Source organism: Pelodiscus sinensis, chromosome 25, assembly GCF_049634645.1.
Source record: "Pelodiscus sinensis isolate JC-2024 chromosome 25, ASM4963464v1, whole genome shotgun sequence".
Lineage (NCBI taxonomy): Eukaryota > Metazoa > Chordata > Testudines > Trionychidae > Pelodiscus > Pelodiscus sinensis.
In genome coordinates this window covers 12,964,840-12,983,828 of record NC_134735.1, presented here as the reverse complement: position 1 = coordinate 12,983,828, position 18,989 = coordinate 12,964,840, and positions in this window count along the sequence as shown.

Sequence of the window (18,989 nt, the reverse complement as noted above, 5' to 3'; positions counted from 1 at the left end):
GAGGGGACACACACACACACACACACACACACACACACACCCCGAATCAAAAGAGACATCTCTGTTCCCAGCCTCTGGGTACGTCTAGACTACAGGCTTTTGTCGACAGAAGTTTTGTCGACAGTATCTGTCGACAAAACTTCTGTCGACAAAGAGCGTCTAGACACATTCAGTTCTGTCGACAAAGCAAGCTGCTCTGTCGACAGAACCCTGTAGTCTAGACGCAACCTACAGGCAATAACACCTTCTGTCGACAGAACTCTGTCGACAGAAGGTGTTATGCCTCGTAAAATGAGGTTTACCAGCGTCGACAAAACTGCTGAGTTCTGTCGACGTTATGTCGACAGAACTCAGCAGTAGTGTAGACGCTGGTATAGTTTTGTCACAAGGGTGTGTCTAGACTACTGAGTTTTGTCGACAAAAGTGGACTTTTGTCGACAAAACTATACCAGCGTCTACACTACCGTCACTACAGGGAAGCCTCTAAATTAATCCCCTAATGTGGATGGGTTACCTCGACTTAGAGTCCCAGGGAGCACTGGGGAGTCATTCGTTCGAATGACTCTGGGGAGGAGCTATTTCGAAATAGCAGCACCAGAGTGTCCACACGACTGCTATTTCGAAAGTAGCATTATTCCCCAAGGAAAGCAGGAGGACAGATTTCAAAATAAACGTCCCATTATTTCAAAACAACGGGCTTGGCCGTGTGGACGCGCCGCTCATGAATTTGACCTAAGGGGGTTATTTTGAAATAAAACCTTCGTGTAGACCAGGGCTCAGTGTGCTCAGGGACAGAGTCAAGACATCAAGATGGCAGCCTCCACTGAGTCCCCAGCTGATTCACAAGCCACCAGTGGCTCCTCTGCCCACTGATTACACCGCCAAGGGAGACAGCACGGCAGCATGCTGGTTACCAGTGGTAAGTGGCAGAGTCCCGCCAGCTCTGATACCAAAGCCAGAAGGAGGCGAGACAGTTTCCTCTGCTCAGTGCAGAGAGCTGGTGACATGGGTCAGAGGGGTCCCACCATGGTCCCAGCCTGGGACGTGGAAGAGAAGGTCCCAGCCCAGCGTGGGAAAAGGAATGAGCTACAAGTTATTGTGTACTGAGGCACCTTTCAGAGCCGGTCCCTTTGCCACAGTCCTGTGCATTTAAGCAAAAAAACAACCATAAAAACAAAATAAAACAGGTTGGCCATATGGGAACCTGTCAGAGCTGTCAGAGGCACTTGAAACTTCATAGCTACCGAAGAAGCTACAGTCCCTTAACACTCACGCTAAAGGAGAATCTGTTTGCTGTACAGGGCTTCTGACACACAATACTCCATTTGGAATCCATACAGGAAAGGGGAATTGTGCACCAACTGTACAGCACAGTAATTCTTCGCTCTTTGTCCCCTTCTCTTTTAGACCTCAGGGCAAGCATTATTTTCAGTAACAGCTGTCACTGGAGCTGTCTGATCCTGGCAGTATTGCTGACAGGTCATGACTTTGTCTGAGCTTTGGAAGGCAGAGAGAGTGCCGGATGGGGTTATATTTCAGGCAGCTCAGTGTTCTATTATTTTGGAGGAGTTGTTGCCATGATACGCTAGGGATAGGATGTGATCCTGTCACTGTGGGGTCCGACGTCTGCTTTTCATCTCCATGCATACATGAGTATTTCCCCAAAGAAAGTATTAGGGATCTGTTGCTCCTCCCACGACAGATGCAGCCTAAGGTGCAGTCCGAAGCGAGGTTGCAGGGTGAATTTCCACCCACAGCAGCCTAGCTCTCACAGGTGGCACTTGGCCAGAACTCAGACGAGAGCCACCAAGAGAAATTTAGCACCAGTCGTGGGGGTAGGAGGCTGAGCAGGAAATTGGGACACTATTGTTTTGTTCCCAGCTCTGGGGTGGAAGGCAGTCTAGAGATGAAAGCAGGGGCACATCAGAGACAGGACACATGGGTTCTGAGTTTCAGCTCTCCCACTGACTCACTGGGTTGACCCCACATGCACCCCCACCCCCAAAGAAGAGAAGGAACTTCAATGATTTTAATGCCTAGTGAAGGAATCATAGAATCATAGAATACTCGGACTGGAAGGGACCTCGAGAGGTCATCGAGTCCAGTCCCCTGCCCTCATGGCAGGACCAAATACTGTCTAGACCATCCCAGATAGACATTTATCTAACCTGCTCTTCAATATCTCCAGAGATGGGGATTCTACAACCTCCCTGGGCAATTTATTCCACTGTTTAACCACCCTGACAGTTAGGAACTTTTTCCTAATGTCCAACCTAAACCTCCCTTGCTGCAATTTAAGCCCATTGCTTCTTGTTCTATCCTCAGGGGCCAAGATGAACAAGTTTTCTCCCTCCTCCTCATGACACCCTTTTAGATACCAAAGAAAAGTGAAATCCTCACTGCTCCTAAGAACAGGGCTTGGCAAAGCACCACACGCTCCATCAGAGCCTTTGTTAGCTCTGGAAGGGAGGGGGTACAGGAGCGGGCTGGGGGTGAAGGCGTGAGGTCTGGGCAGGAGATAGGGTGCAGGAGAGGATTGGGGTGTGGGATCTGCACTGGAGTTTGGGTTCAGGAGAGGACAGGGGATTGGGGCATTTACTTGGTGCAGCTCCTGTTTGAGGGGGAGCGCCACTCCCCACTGCTCCCATTGACCATGGTTGCCAGCCAATGGGAGCAATGGGGGTAGAGCCTGCAGGTGAGTGTAGGGACAGAGCTTCCCTGTGCTAGCTCTGCTGTTCCCTCAGCCAGAGGGGAGGGGGAAGGGCAACATGCCCCCCGAATGCAATTAAAATACCAAACCAAGCCACAAATAGCAATATTAGCAAACATTTGTTTCAAAACATCTCAGACAGGAAAAAAAATCATCTAAGACTTTTTTTTTCCCCTATGAGAGAAGTCAGAGGGAAACGCTTTGTGCAGGAACAGAGGGTTAGGCAGTGGTGGGCAAGAGACTGTCCACGGGCCTCACCGGGACACTTAGGCAGAGAGCAGCTCACACTTTAAACAGCTGGCTGCTTTCTGCTCTGGATAGCTAGTGAGGGAGAAGGGAGGCTTCGCTGCCCACCCCCCAGCAAAAACTCTCTGCTCCCATTGGCCAGTTTCCAGCGAATAGGAACGGAGACATTTTGCTGGGGTCAGGGGCAGCATGTGAAGCTGCTTTGCTCTGAGTGGGAGGTAGGATGAAGGAGTGGGCTGGGGGTGAGGGCGTGGGGTCTGGGCAGGAGGTAGGGTGCAGGAGAGGATTGGGGTGTGGGATCTGGGATGGAGTTTGGGTGCAGGAGGGGGCACGTGGAGCAGCCAGCAGACTCAGAGCCTCTCTCAGGTTCCTGCAGGGCTGTTGGCTGAGAGCCACCTAGGTACGTGCCTTCCAGCCAGAGCCTGCCTCTGGCACCCCACACCCTCTAACTACCTGCCCCAGGTCACCACTCAAATCCTCTGTACCCCTCTCCTTACCTCCTCCAGGTCGCAACTCACTCAAAGACCTTGCTCCCCCTCCCAGAGCCCCTCCCTTAGGCCAGAATCCTCTCCTGCACCCTCACCCTCTCCAAGACCTTGGCCCCCCAAAGTCCCTGCCCCAGATGACAACCCCCTCCTTCACCCAAACACTCCCTCAGATCCCACACCCTCTCCTGCACCCCAGTCCTCTACCCCAAGCTCCCGTCTGCACCCAACCTCCATCTCAGACCCTTCACCCCCTCCATAGAAGCGCAGCCCTTGACTGCTTGCCAAAATCTTGAAGTAGTCCCCTATTAAAAATGGTTGCCTGTCCCTGGGGTTAGGGCTTGCGTACGTGACAACGCACATTGGAATGTATGTCACTCGGGGGGGGGGGGTGATGAAAACACCCCCAAGTGATGCAAGTTACATTGACATACACCTCCCATCGACACAGAGGGACCTCACCAGAGGCCCTGTGCCAGTGCAGCTGTGCCAACGTAGCCCGGTCGTGAAGACAAGCCCCAAACGCCCGCTCTGCACAGTGAGGAGAGCAGTGTCATGCCTCGCAGGGAGGCTGAGAAGATGAGAATTCAGCTTTGCCAAGTGCTGAGATGGTGTCATCCAAGTACCCCACATAGGCAGGAGTGACATCAAACAGAACGGTCCAGCCGACTGCATCTCCCTTAGCACCCGGGGACAGGCTGGGGAGCACGGAGCATCCTACAAGGCAGCCCAGGAGTAGAAGACAGCTCCATTCTTCAGCAATGTGAAGAGCTAGAGCACATGATGAGGAAACATGAAAGTGAAGAGAAAGAGCTGAACTATTAAAAGTCTTTGCAAATATTAATTTGAAACACCAAGGAGCGGCTGGAACCTTTCCAAGCCACCCTTCCGTGTTAAATGAGCAGCTCAGGCCAGAGACTTGGTTCTCCCTGAGGGCAGCTCAAGGATCCCATCTTTGCAATGTGCAGCAGAGGCCAAGCAAGCAGAATACCACCGGGCATGTTGGCTGCTGGGTACCGATACTGACCCTTCTCTGCATGCAGATCTGGAGAGAAAGGGCTTTTAAATGGTAACACAACTCTCCCGCTTCTGAGTCAGCCCCTAAGGGATGGAGCTCCCCTTATGGGCAGGTTATTCCATATTTGTCCCTCTTGCAGCTCAGGGAGTCACTGGGGACTAGAACAGTTGAGAGCAGGAGGGTGGGAAGGACTCTACACTTGGTATAGGAAATAAAGCCAACTTAGAACCAGATCCCAAAGCCGACTGAGCTCTTGCGCCCCTCGGTGATTCAGCATCTCTAGGCTGCCTGAGCCTGGCTTGCAGCAGGATGCATTGCTGCCTGTCATCCCTGGTATTGCAGGTGGGCCATGAAGTTAAGAGGCAAAACTAATCAGCTGTGTTATAACAGGGCCTGGCTCTCACACACATGCCCTTAGTCACAGATCACCAATGACAGCAGCAGCCTCACAAGCGCACACACCTGGCCAGCAGTGACTGGACACAGCACATCTTCCAAGCGAGATGTTGGGCCTATCCAAAGCACTGGAGGGAGAGAGCGGGAAGGTCCCCTCCCCGGTTTCCAAGTATTCGAACTATCACCCCGCTCTAACTTTGCTCCCTTGATGACCCAGAGAAGGGTTAGCAGCTAGAGGCTGAGGAGTTAATAAAGTGATGAGATTGGATGGTCCTTTGTCTATCGCTGCCTCCCTCAGCATCCTACTGCATAACCTTATGCAACTCCTCCGCAGAGGCAGGTCTAGGGCCCCTAATGCCTGTTTCCCTGGCTCAGATGCTTAGCCATTCTGCCTCTCATAAGCCACCCCCATTCGGGGCTATGCACGAGCCGTTTCTTTGGTGTTTTTTACAAAGAACAGGCACAGTCCTGTTTCCCGAGCTGCAGCCAGGGACAATTTCTTTGCTCACCATTCTAAGCCCCCCTTCAGCCAACACCTGGCCCAAAGGCTCCCTCCGGGCCATCCTCCCCTCAGCGCTCGTTCTGGCTGCATCCTTGGCTTTCTGCTGCTTCTGTTTCTCGGCTGTTTTCCCTGCTATTGTCCTAGCGACAGATGCACCCTGCCAAGCAATCCCCCAAACACCTGTCATCACATGCCTTGTTTTGGGCAGTGACATTTGCCTGTATTTTCAGTGAATGCTCCTGTTGTTCCGGTTGCCTGGTTCCATGCAGGAGCTTGATTGTTTCTTGCATTGAGGAGGGAGGTGCAGCTGTTACAGTTGTTTCAGTGGAAACCATAACAACATGACAGGTCCCCAGACAAGCGCTCAACATGCAGGCTTGGCCACCGCTGCTCAGACCGAACGAAGCCCAGCAAGCTCCTTAGCCTGATGAGTCGTGGCGGAGGCACCAGGAGCCTGTGGGGGCAGAGACATTCACTGCACTCAGGCCCCCGGCCTCCCATGGGCGTTTCCGGGGGCAGGCTGCACTGTCAGCTCCAAGCAGCACACAAACAAGATGGGTTAGATCTTCAGCCGCTGTAATTGACAGCTCTATTGACTTCAGCGCCAACGGCCCCCGGCGGAGGAGCTGGCACTCCATGGATCCTCCCAGGAGCCCTGCAGAGGGGGAGACAGTCCAAAGAGCGGCTCACTTACAGTAGACTAGAGATTAGGCTGCAGGGGTCATTCCTGCCTGGGAGTTTTGCTGCTGACATGAATGGAGACCAGGTACAGCCACAGAGGGGAGTCAGTACCCAAGTGGATGATCACTAGTTTCGCCTTTGTGTTCATGCATTTGATTTTTCAGAGTCCATAAGGTGCAGGGAGAGGGGGGTTCTCCCAGCTTGGCATGAACTTGATGGTTTCCTCCCTGCACAAAGCCTGCAGCAGCCTCACATAACAGTGCTGTTGCTACACAGAGGGAGACCATGAAGTAACAGCCCCCTTCCTCCCTCCTGGTTCTGATCCAAAACCCATTGAAGCCGAAGACTTGGAACCAGCTTCAAAATGCTGTATGCTGGACCCTATGGCTACAAAGCCTGGAGCTAAAACCCAAGCAATCCATGGGAACCTCTGCAATTGGAGCTGGCAGAAAGAGACACTTCATGCATCATGTTCCCCATTCGTTTCAAGTTATTGGTGCACACTCCCACCTCCATTCTCCTCCCACGGCCTCAGCACAATCGTTTCCACAAGCTCCTGCCAGCCTGGTAACTAGAAGCAATGTTCTGTCTCATCTTTTCTATCCATGTGCGGAATAATTTTATGTGCACCAAGGCATGTGCATGTGCACTACCAGTAGGAACAAAAACCTAGCTGTAGGCACACTGTTAATCGGCTGGGGGGGGCATTGGACTTTCTCCTGAATGGCCGCACAAGTGCCCAGCTTACAGGGAACACTGACTAGGAGCCCACCCAAGCCAGCTATCTGAGAAGCAGCAGGCAGGGTCACGTTATGCAAAGGCAGGTACCAGCTCAGGCAAAATATTTTGGTTCCCAGCTGTCAGGGAGCAGGCAGGAAAGGGCAGCGCTTTGGAAAGGCCACGACAAACCTAACTAGCATTGTTACATTTCCCTGCCGGCTGACTGGGACAATGCCTTAGTACGGAATGTTAATACACATGCAAGAAACATCATTCTTTAATCAGCGAAAGAGGGGGGTTGACCTGCAGCTGGTTGAGCCCGTGATATCGGCTTTCCCCAGAAGTGGCAGCCAGGCCCAGATGCACGAAGATATGTAAGTGCCTAATTCCCACAATTAATTGAAATCAACGGGAGTTTGGTCCCTAATCCCCTTTGAGGATGGGCCCAACTCCCAGAGGTCTCTGAGATGCCACAGGCTTCACATACCATAGCCCAGAGTCCCAGCCCTTGAACGTTTCCTCCGCTCATGCGGAAAGTCCCTTTGTGAACAGGGTCCAGTTTTAAAGGGACCAGGAGCGTGTCAAGTTAAAATTCTTCATGAACCAGCAGCTGTGCAAGGGGAAATTCTCATTTACGGGTAACATTACAGTAGTGACGCGGGACTTTCTATTTTAGCTGGGATTTCCTTGCACTGGGCAGCATACGGGCATACAATAAGAGACAGGCTCTGCCCCATAAGAATCTAAACCCACAAGACAGAGTGGGAAGGGAAACTGAGGCACGGAGTCTGGGAGGAGGGGGTGCCCAATCATGCAGCTGGCCAGTGGCAGAGCTGGGAACAGAAGCTAGGTCTCCTGAGTTCTAATACAGCACATTGCCCATTAGACTGTGCTGCTTCTATTTAGCTTTAATAGCATGTTGCTCTCTCTCGCTTAGAAGTGAAGATCTTTTCCAAGCAGTGACACACTATGGTCAGAGTCTAGAGAAAGAGACTGGGAACTTGCCACCCACTCCCTGTTCTCCATCTGTACAATGGGGACATGTCTCCCTCCGTCATAAAAGCACAGGTGCAGGAATGGTCTGTGGCTATTGGTACGTACAGCACCTAGCACACGGTCCCTCTCAGTGCAACGGTAACAACAGATGGAAAGTATTCTCACGACACTACAGGCGGGGGTCCATTTAAAACCCAAACACTGCTTGTTGCAGATTAATTCCCCCCCTCAGCAATCCCTGTTCAGATGCGCTGACCCACGCTCATTTTCCAACAGCCTTGAACCAGCAACACCAGCCGAACTCTGCAGGCCAAGAGCTATTCCAGCCAGAGGCCTATGAGGTGGCACCAGCAGGGCATGCAAGAAGCCGTAAGTTGCAAAGCAAGAAGGGATGAGCTGGGGGAGCACATGGCCAAGGCGTGTGAAGGGAAGCAGCCTGCTGGTTACTGATTCTGAGGGGGTCATAGACTGGGCTGGACAAGACCTCAGGAGTCATCAAGTCCAGCCCCCTGACCAAAGCAGGACCAACCCCAACTACATCATCCCAGCCAGGGCTTTGTGTCAAGTAGGGACTTAAAAACCTCTAGGGATGGAGATTCCACCACTTCCCTAGGGAACCCATCCCAGTGCTTCCCCACCCTCCTAGGGAAATCGTTTTTCCTAACATTCAACCTCTCCCATTGCAGCTTGTGACTATTGCTCCTTGTTCTGCCATCCATCACTACTGTGAACAGCCTTTCTCCCTCCTCTTTGGACCCCTCCCTTCAGGAAGTTGAAGGCTGCTATCAAATCTCCCCTCGCTCTTCTCTTCCGCAGACTAAACAAACCCAAATCCCTCTGCCTCTCCCCTACGTTATGTGCTCCAGCCCCCTAATCATTTTCATTGCCCTCCGCTGGACCCTCTCCAACGCATCCACATTCTTTCTGTAGTTGTGGGGGGAGGGAGAACGGGACACAATATTCCAGATGTGGCCTCACCAGTGCTGAAAAAAAGGGAATAATCACTTCTCTAGATCTGCTGGAAATGCTTCTCCGAAAGCAACCTAATATGCCATTAGTCTCCTTGGCTACAAGGGCACCCAGTTGACTCATATCCAGCTTCTCATCCACTGTAATCCCCAGGTCCTTTTTGGCCAAATTGCTGCTTGGCCAGCCTGTAACAGTTCTTCAGACTGTTCTGTCTCAAGTACAGGACTCTACACTTGTCCTTGTTGAACCTCATCAGATTTCTTTTGGCCCAGTCCTCCAATTTGTCCAGGTCACTCTGGACCCTATCCCTGCCCTCCAGTGTACCTCCCTATCCCCTTCATTGTATCTACCTCTCCCCCTAACTTAGTATCATCTGCAAAGTTGCTGAGGGTGCAATCGATCCCCTCACCCAGCTCATTAATAAAGATCTTGAACAAAATCGGCCCTAGAACCAATTCTTGGGTCACTCCGCTAGAAACTGACAGCCATCCTGACATCAAGCCGTTGATCACTATCCATTAAGCCCAACAGTCTAGCCAGCTTTCTATCCACCTTATAGTCCATTTATCCAAGCCATACTTCCTTAATTTGCTGGCAAGAATTATGCAGAAGACCATAGTGAAAGCTTTGCTAAAGTCAAGGTATATCCCATCCACTAACTTCCCCACGTTCACAGAGCCAGTTACCTCATCATAGAAGGCAATCAGGTTGATCAGGCATGACTTGCCCTTGGTGAATCCATGTCAACTATTCCTGACCACTTTTCTGTCTTCCAATTGCTTCAAAATGGATTCCTTGAGACCCACCTCCAGGATTTTTCCAGGGACTGAGCTGAGACCGACCGGTCTGTAGTTCTCTGGATTGTCCTTCTTCCCCTTTTTGTAGATTGGCACTACCTCTGCCTTTTTCCAATCATCCGGGACCTCCCCCGATCTCCACGAGTTTTCAAAGATAATGGCAAATGGCTCTGAAATGACATCTGCCAACTCCTCGGTACCCTCGGATGCATTAAATCTGGCCCCATGGATTTGTGTATGTCCAGCTTTTCTAAATAGTTCTTCACCTGTTCTTTCTCCCCGAAGGGCTGCTCCTTCTCATACTGTGTTGCCTAGTGCAGTAGCCTGGGAGCTGACCGTCAAAAAAAGCATTGAGTACTTCGGTTCTTTCCACATCATCTGTCACTAGGTTACCTCCCTCATCCAGTAAGGGCCCCACACCCTCACTGATCACACTCTTATTGCTAACATGCCTGTAAAAACCTTTCTGGTTACTCTTCACATCCCTTGCTAGCTGCAAATTCCAGTTACACTTTGGCCTTCCTGATAACACCTCTACATGCTCAAGCAAAATATTTATACTCCTCCCTAGTCATCTGTCCATGTTTCCACTTCTTATAAACTTCCTTTTTGTGTTTAAGCTCACCAAGGATTTCACTGCTAAGCCTAGCTGGTCACCTACCACATTTGCTTTTCTTCCTGCACATCGGGACGGTTTGTTCCAGTGCCTTCAATAAGGCTTCATTAAAATACTGCCAGCTCTCCTGGACTCCTTTCCCCTTCATGTTAGCATCCCAGGGGATCCAGCCCATCAGTTGTTTGGGGGAGTCAGAGGCTGCTTTTCTGAAGTCCAGGGTGTGTATTTTGCTGCTCCCCTTTCTTCCTTTGCACAGGATCCTGAACTCGACCATCTCATGATCACTGCTGCCCTGGCTGCCACCCACATCCGCTTCCCCTACTAGTTCCTTCCTCTTTATGAGCAGCAAATCCAGCTGCGCTTGGCCCCTGGTCAGTTCCTTCAGCACTTGTAGCAGGAAGTAATCCCCAATGTTCTCCAAAAACTTCCTGGACTATCTGGGTACATTTACACAGCACAGCTATTTCAGGATACCAAAATCTACGCAAGCTGCTCATTATTTTGATTTTTTTTTTAAATAACAGGAGTTTAGGGTGCTGTGTAGATGCACCCTCTGTGGGCTACTGTGTTGGTCTCCCAGCAGATACCAGGGTGATTAAAGTCCCCCATCAGAACCAGGGCCTGTGATCTGGAAGCTTCTCTTAGTTGTCTGAAGAAAGCCTCGTCTACCTCATCCTGATCTGGTCTATAGCAGACCCCAACCACAACATCACCTCTGTTGCTCCCGCCTCTAAATTTAACCCAAAGACACTCAACAGGCTTTTCTCCCTCTATTTACCAGAGCTCTGAGCAATCCTACAGCTCTCTGACATAGGCTACGTCTACACTGCACTCGAAACGCGAAATAAAATACGCAATTTGCGCTATGCAAATTGCGTACTTCTTTTGAGTTTATTTCAAAATAAAGTGCTATTTTGAGACATCCCTTAACCCTTGTGGAATGAACTTTTCGAAATAACAGGTGGCTTGTGAAGACGCGGGGGAGCTATCCCAGAATAACTTTGATGTGTAGACATACCCATAGAGTGCAATTCCCCCCCTTTCCTTCCCAGCCTGTGCTTCCTGAACAGTTTCTACCCTTCCACGACAGTGCTCCAGGGATGTGAGTCCCACCAAGTCTCCATTACTCCAGTCCCCTCATCGCTCTTTGACTGTGCCAGGACTTCCAGTTCTTCCTGCTTGTTTGGTCATGGGATCACGTTGAATGGGACCCCTGAGATCTGCCCTGCGGGGCCCCAGCCAGCAGTTCTGGTAGTAGTTCTGTTTCACTGAAGCTTGATGTAACATCTCAGCAGAGAATGGATGGGGGGGGCCACCCCAGGCCTTGAGGGGCCCTGAACTGGCCACTGGCCCAACCATCCTATGGACAGGAGGGATGGGGGATTATGGGGACTTGGCCCGGTGGTAGTAGCAGAGATCACCTCCCCCTCACCACATGGGTAGCGGGAGTCAGAGCAGCCAGGCAGCCTGTCCCGCCCCACCCCCCTCTCCCAGCCCACTGCATGTGACTTCTCAGAGGTGGCAGGAAGATGCCCTACCCAGGGCGCTCCGGTTCCGCCGCCTGCGGAGAAGCAGGCGCCGTGGGCCAGCAGGGTGGCACAGCATGGCAGGGTGGAACCAGCTGCCAGGCCCCTCCGGCTCCCGCAGTCTGTGTGGTGCCTGGGGGGTGGTGACTCCTGGTGCCGCGGCGCCAGCCCTCCGTAATCCTCCAGGCCACATTGCTCGGGGAAGGGGGGGGGGGGGAGACAAGGCGGGGGTGGATCAGGCAGAGCAGAGGCAAAGCTTGAGGAATGGGTGGCATGGGGGAGGGGAGGCCCTGCAGTGGTGGGGGGGTTGCCCCAAGTCCGGCACCCCCCTCAAGACAGCCCTGCACCTTGAGTGTGTTTACACAGCGGATGGATTTAGCCCCAGGTTTTCACAGGGCTGGTACCTATGGACACGCCGGGCAAGGGGCCGTTGTAAAGAAAGCAGCTGGGACAGGGCTAGGAGCAATCGTCCCTTCGTGGTCCGCTTGAGTGGCCTCCGGGACCTGGTGCTTTACCCCGCAGACCCTCCTCCAGTCCTGCACCAAGGACCTGAGCCCAGCTGACTGAAGTTGGGGGGGTCCTGCCATTGACTTGGATCTGGCCCTAGATCATCAGCTGGTAAGGCCGGCCATCGTGGGTCAGCCCCGTAGCCCATCTAGTGGCCAAGTGCCCGGGGCTTCGGAGGGAATGAACAGAACAGAGCAATTCCTGCCATCCAGTCCCAGCCTCGGCAGCAAACCTGGCCACCTGCAGGGCCCCCGCCCCCGGCAAGGCTGGAAGGGGAGGGAATTCACTGCCCACCGGGGCAAGGACGGCAGCTTCCACCCCATCAGATCCTCCTTTTCATCAGCACAAGGAAGTTCTGTGTCCCACCGATCTCACTGCTGGGAAGCGAGGGGGCAGACCAGAGATGGAAGCAACTTCTAGATGCCCACCAGCAGCCTGACGTCTCCCCTAGCAGACCCACAGCCAGGTTGGTCCCTGATTTGGTTAGTGTCACTGACGAGGAACATGGATCACGGCTCCATAATCCTCAGACCCCCCCTAGGAGAGAAGTCGCATTCCTAGGGCAACATCCTGGCTCCACTGAAGCCCGAGGCAAGATTCCATTGATTTCAATGGGCCAGGATTCCCCCCAAAGAAACTAAGGCCAGATGGGACCGCTGTCAACTCCCACACAGCACAGGCCATGGAACGCTGTCAGGGAGCCTCCTCGGTCAGGAAAGTCAGCATAGCGCGAGAAGCAGCAGCTTTCTCTGTGTACAGTACCCCACAAAGCAATTAAGCTTCTCAGCAAAACAACAGAAAACTATAACAAAGCTAACTCTTTGCAAGGAGCGTTGATATTTACTGAGGAAAAGTGCTTTGCAAAAGGCGGCCAGCATCACCGTCCTGATTTTACAGATGGGGAAACTGAGGCAGAGCAGGGCTGTGACTTGCCCCAGGTCACCCAGCAAGCCACTGGCAGAGCCAGGAATAAAACCCAGGTCTCCAGAGTCCCAGTCCAGTGTGCTTAATGCACGAGGAGGCCCTGTTGCATCCCCACTGAAATTGTACCAAGCCAAATCCTTTCATAAATTAAAAAGATCTTAGTTAAAAACCACAGGCAAGAATACAGGCTGTTATAGATGAACAAGCAGCTTCAGATTTCCTTCCTGACTCCGTTCTGGCTCAATTAGTGGTGGGTAGGCACAAAACCCTTATTTCTTAAATTATCAAAATGAATGAGGCAGGATCTAATTGGGGAAGATAAAGATGCCTAGAACTTCCTAGCATTTCCTTTGTGCTTCAACAAAACGATTACGTTTTGGCCGGGGGTGGGTGTGGGTGGAGGTGGCTTTTTTTAAGTCAACAGATTTTAGCAAATTCTCCTCACAGCCAGCCAAGCGTTGGTTAATTTCTTCCACTCGATGCCAGCAATTGGAAAAAACAAACAAACCAATCCAGGGGAGTGAAAAGAGGTTTCGCTACCTGCTCTATAGAGGAAAGAAATCAACCTATGAATTTCTCTTTTCGCCGGCAAATTAGTCCTTGCCACCAGGCTATGTGAGCTGAAAAGGTCACCGAGCTCCCCAGTGGATACACCTACAACTAGCACCAGCACCGAGATCGCCCCAATACAGTTCAGAGCGGCAGCAAGCGGATCCCTGGCATCAGACCGACTGAGATGCTGCCCTGTAACACTCAGTCGCTCACACACGTCCAGGTTAGGTAACGCTGTGTGAATTCTGAGTGCAATTAAAATATCAGCGGCTGTTATTTTTCGTTAATTACTGTGTTAATGCAGGGGGCTGCCCACAGGGAAATCATGCCAGGATCTGCGTGCACACACAATCTGGCATATACAGTCTCTACAAAGAAAGGTTGGGTTCCAGCTGTGACTGCACTGGCAGGGGTCGGGAGGTGCCAAATCTGCCTTGAGATGTAGTTGTGCTCTCAGGCAGCCTTGCAGGAGGGCAGGGCTTGCTTGAGCACCTGGCATCAAGCCAAGCCCTGGCTTTTCCTCCATATTATTCTGGGTGGGAGCAAAGGGAAGTGGGGCTGGAGCAGCCGCAAGAGCCATTCAAGCCCTGCAGTACGGGGTTTGGAAAAGCCCTTGATCAGGCCTGGATCTTGCATTAAACCTGGACTAGCTGACCCTCACATAATGCAGTGGCAGAGCGTGTGTCACTTCCTTGCTCTAACAACGAGACGTCCTGTGGCACCTTATAGACTAACAGATTTATTGGAGCATAAGCTTTGGTGGGCAAAGACCCACTTCGTCAGATGCATGCACACTGCATCGTAAACCTCGCTTTACAACCGCCAGATCTGGCTCTTGCCACCGTGCAAACAACCGCACCACACAACCCTTCCGACTTGGGTTTGCGGCTTGAGCTGCATCCACACTGCAAAATGCCAGGGCTTGGACTTGAGTCTCAGTGGGACTCGGGCTCAGACACTCCTCCCTCTCTGGATGGCCTAGGACTCAGGTCCTGAGTGCTTGCTGACCCCCAAACAGCGTGGACAATAGTGGGGGGAAGGCTGGGCTCAAACAGGAGTCTGAGCCCAGGTTATAATGCAGGGTAGACACGCCCTTAACCACAAACCCAGCCTTCCTAAAAGGTCTTTGCTCTTTCCTGCTTCAGTAAACCATACTTGCCAATAAAGTTGCACAGAACAATTGTGATAGAGATGTAGCTGTGTTAGTCTGGTCTAACTGAAACAAAAGACAGGACTATGCAGCACATTAAAGATATCTTGTTAGTCTTTATAGTGCTGCATAGTTCTGTCTTCTGTTTCAGCACAATAGGGCTGTGTCTAGACTGGCTAGTTTTTCCGGAAAATCATCTGCTTTTCCGGAAAAACTTGCCAGCTGTCTACACTGGCCACTTGAATTTCCGCAAAAGCACTGACTTCCTACTGTAAGAAATCAATGCTTTTTGTGGAAATACTATGCTGCTCCTGTTCGGGCATAAGTCCCTTTTGCGCAAAACTTCTGCACAAAAGGGCCAGTGTAGACAGCTGAGATTTGTTTTCCGCAAAAAAAGCCTTGATCGCGAAAATGGTGATCGGGGCTTTTTTGCGGAAAAGCGCGTCTAGATTGGCCACGGATGCTTTTCTGGAAAAAGTGCTTTTGCGGAAAAGCATCCGTGCCAATCTAGATGCTCTTTTCCTAAAATGTTTTTAACGGAAAACTTTTCCGTTAAAAGCATTTCCGGAAAATCATGCCAGTCTAGACGTAGCCTAGTGGTGTGAGTTGGCCATGGAAGGCTCACTCCCCCTCCCTCCAGCCAAGGCAAGTTACTTAAATCATGTGGGTGATGCTCTATTCTCTGGGGGGAGCACCCTGTTAGCCCACAGTCCACATGGTTATATAATTGTGATCTTACATATAAGGCATCCCTTGTAAGGTGTTGGGGGAAAGGTTATGAACTGCTGAAAGTCATCTCTCTCCTTATCATTGACACGTATGAAGTTGTGAGACTCACGTTGCATGGTCATCACTAAAACCTATTGTCAGTGGGGGAAGCAGCCAGATATTAGCTTCCCAGAGACGACAGCTAGGAGAGTAACCACCACCCAGTGGGGTGTCAGCAGCTGTTGTCCAGCAAGGGAGCTGCAATGCAGTGACTCTCCCAGAGTGAAGCCACCCCAGCAGAATGGATCAACCTTGTCCGGAACCTCAGCTGGGTCTCCAGGCATTCTGGACTTCAACTCCCCAAACACATGGGGCTGAGGTCATAAAACAGAACTGTGGCCACATGCTGGGCCTCTCTCCTTCACCCACCTCAGTATCCAGATTGCTGAGACTTGAAGGGGGAAATCTGGATCCTGTGGACTGCATGGGGGGAGAGAAAACTGCTTGAGCTACTTGCTGCTGAGCCCAATAGGGTGGAGAGTTCAGACTGTATGTCTACATTGTCTTTTAGTAACTACCCTGAGGCTGTGTCTAGACTGGCCAGTTTTTCCAGAAAATCAGCCGCTTTTCCGGAAAAACTTGCCAGCTGTCTACACTGGCTGCTTGAATTTCCACAAGAAATCAGTGCTTTTTGCAGAAATACTACGCTGCTCCCGTTCGGGCAAAAGGGCCAGTGTAGACAGCTGAGATTGTTTTGCGCAAAAAAGCCCCGATCGCGAAAATGATGATCGGGGATTTTTTGTGCAAAAGCGCGTTTAGATTGGCACAAAAGTGCTTTTGCAGAAAAGCGTCCGTGCCAATCTAGACGCTCTTTTCTGAAAATGCTTTTAACAGAAAACTTTTCCATTAAAAGCATTTCTGGAAAATCATGCCAGTCTAGACGTAGCCTGACTGTTTGCCCATCACTTACAAGCTTTTATAGTCAATACACCTATTTTGCTGTTTTTCTCTACCAGTGAGTTTGCCTGAAGTGTCTGGTAAACTTTCAAGAGCTGGTGAGTCAATGAATCAATTCGACCGTATGTTCCTGAGAGACTATTGAGAGCTGGGGGGATTTGGAAAGTGCCCCTCTCTCTCTCTGATTCATGAGTGGCTCCGGGAGCATTCATGCCGTCGAGCTGGGCGTGGGACCCCACATGCTGTTGTGCTAACAGCTCCCGCAGGAGTTTGCTGCTTGGCACTAACATTGCGGGAGACAACCCAGGCTGGAGAGACATCAGGGGGTGCAGCGGTTCCTCAGTCCCAGGCTGCACCCCAGAGGGATCCCATCACAACGTGAGCAATTATTTATGGATTGAGTCGCTCCTAGAAGCCCCGGCCGTGGACTGAGACCCCATCCTGCTAGCTGCTCTGTGCCACCCCAGACACAGCAACACTATCGCCTGCAATACTCCCCAGAGCGCCAGTTCAGTTTAAGCTTCAGAGAAAACATCACACAAAGGCGAGCAGCAGACGGGCCAAGCTGCTTTGCTGCGCCGTTTGAACCAGTGCACGTTTGATCTGACTTCCAGTGAGACAATCAGACACTGCAGAGTGATTCTGTGGAGCATCTTTCATGCCACCGCTGTCCCCACCATGCTCCAGAGAGACAGGCGTATGAAAGGACGGGAACACGGAGATGGCGGGAAAGACAGGCAAATGAAAAAGCCGCCCCCCAAGGAGGAGAGCGCTGGATTCAGTTAGCACGGGAAAGGCTACAGAGCACTGACGAGGCAGAGACACAGAGGAAGATCATGCTAGGTGGCAGGAGCTACAGAGGAGAAGGCTCTTGTAGGGAGGAGCCATCATGAAATTGCAAGGAGGGTGCAGAGACTCACCTAACTTAGTGTTGGGCCTGTCCAGTGCCACATTATTCAGCCTCTTGGTTGGGCTTTGCACTAGCGTCACGTCTGACGATACCTCGTTAGGGGGGCTGGTTTACAAACAAACGAATCCTCTCCCGCTCTGCTCATCCGGCCTGTGCAGTCACTTGTCACCCCGGGCAGCGTGTCTGCAAGCGCCAGCCACACAACCGATAACAGGCTGGCTCCCGCCCTTGGGGCACCATTCTTAGGCCTGGCCCAGCTCCGGCACTGTCAAAAGCATCACCCTGCGTCCAACCATTCAACGGCTTGTTTCTATAGGTAGTGTAATTAACCAGGCTAAGGGCTTCTGTTGGCCTAGGGAAACCCAAACAGATGTCCTTCGACCTAGCACATCCAGCTGCTGCCCGTCCACCCGCAGTGGAGCGGAGTTCCCCAGGCTCACAGAAGACAGATCTGCAATCCTAACCAGGAAACCCCCTGCCCCCAGGATCTGCAATCCTAACCAGGAAACCCCCTGCCCCCAGGATCTGCAATCCTAACCAGGAAACCCCCTACCCCCAGGATCTGCAATCCTAACCAGGAAACCCCCTGCCCCCAGGATCTGCAATCCTAACCAGGAAACCCCCTGCCCCCAGGATCTGCAATCCTAACCAGGAAACCCCCTGCCCCCAGGATCTGCAATCCTAACCAAGAAACCCCCTGCCCCCAGGATCTGCAATCCTAACCAGGAAACCCCCTACCCCCAGGATCTGCAATCCTAACCAGGAAACCCCCTGCCCCCAGGATCTGCAATCCTAACCAAGAAACCCCCTGCCCCCAGGATCTGCAATCCTAACCAGGAAACCCCCTGCCCCCAGGATCTGCAATCCTAACCAGGAAACCCCCTGCCCCCAGGATCTGCAATCCTAACCAGGAAACCCCCTACCCCCAGGATCTGCAATCCTAACCAGGAAACCCCCTACCCCCAGGATCTGCAATCCTAACCAGGAAACCCCCTGCCCCACTCTGCCAAAGCAAGACTCAAAGGAGCCCAGTGACCAGCTTAAACAAAATACAGGTCTATGTAGTTTTTGTTTCAGCTACACCAGACTAACACGGCTTCATTTCTATCACTATTCCCAGTGACCAGCTTGTGTGTTTGGAGCAGGGGAGGAGGAGTCCTGAACTCACAACGTCTAGAGCAGGGATTCTGGGGAAAATTTTCCGTGAAGGATGGCCCCCAACTCTTGCTGGTGGCTGCTCTCATGCTTTATCCTAAAAATACTTTCTTAGCCTTAGGAAACAAACAAACAAACACACAAGCCCATACACTCGTCCAAATCACTATCATGAATTTACTGCTAGCCTGAGAAGTGATGTTAGCAAATGAACACACAAGGGTCACTGGAGGCTCACCCAGCCCGGACAAACCGGGGAACAAATTAAGCCCCGGAGGGAGGTTCAGGGGGAGGCAGCCAGAGGGCGGAGCCTTGTGGCCAGGGAACGGGGCCTGGGGGTGGAGCCTCAGAAGGGGAGGAGCTCACCGGGTGCCTGCTCCTCCAGCGTTGGGGCCGGGGGTCTCCAGAGTGGGGCAGGGCGCAGCCCCAGCTGGCGGCACCAAGATGGTGCATCCAGGAGCAAC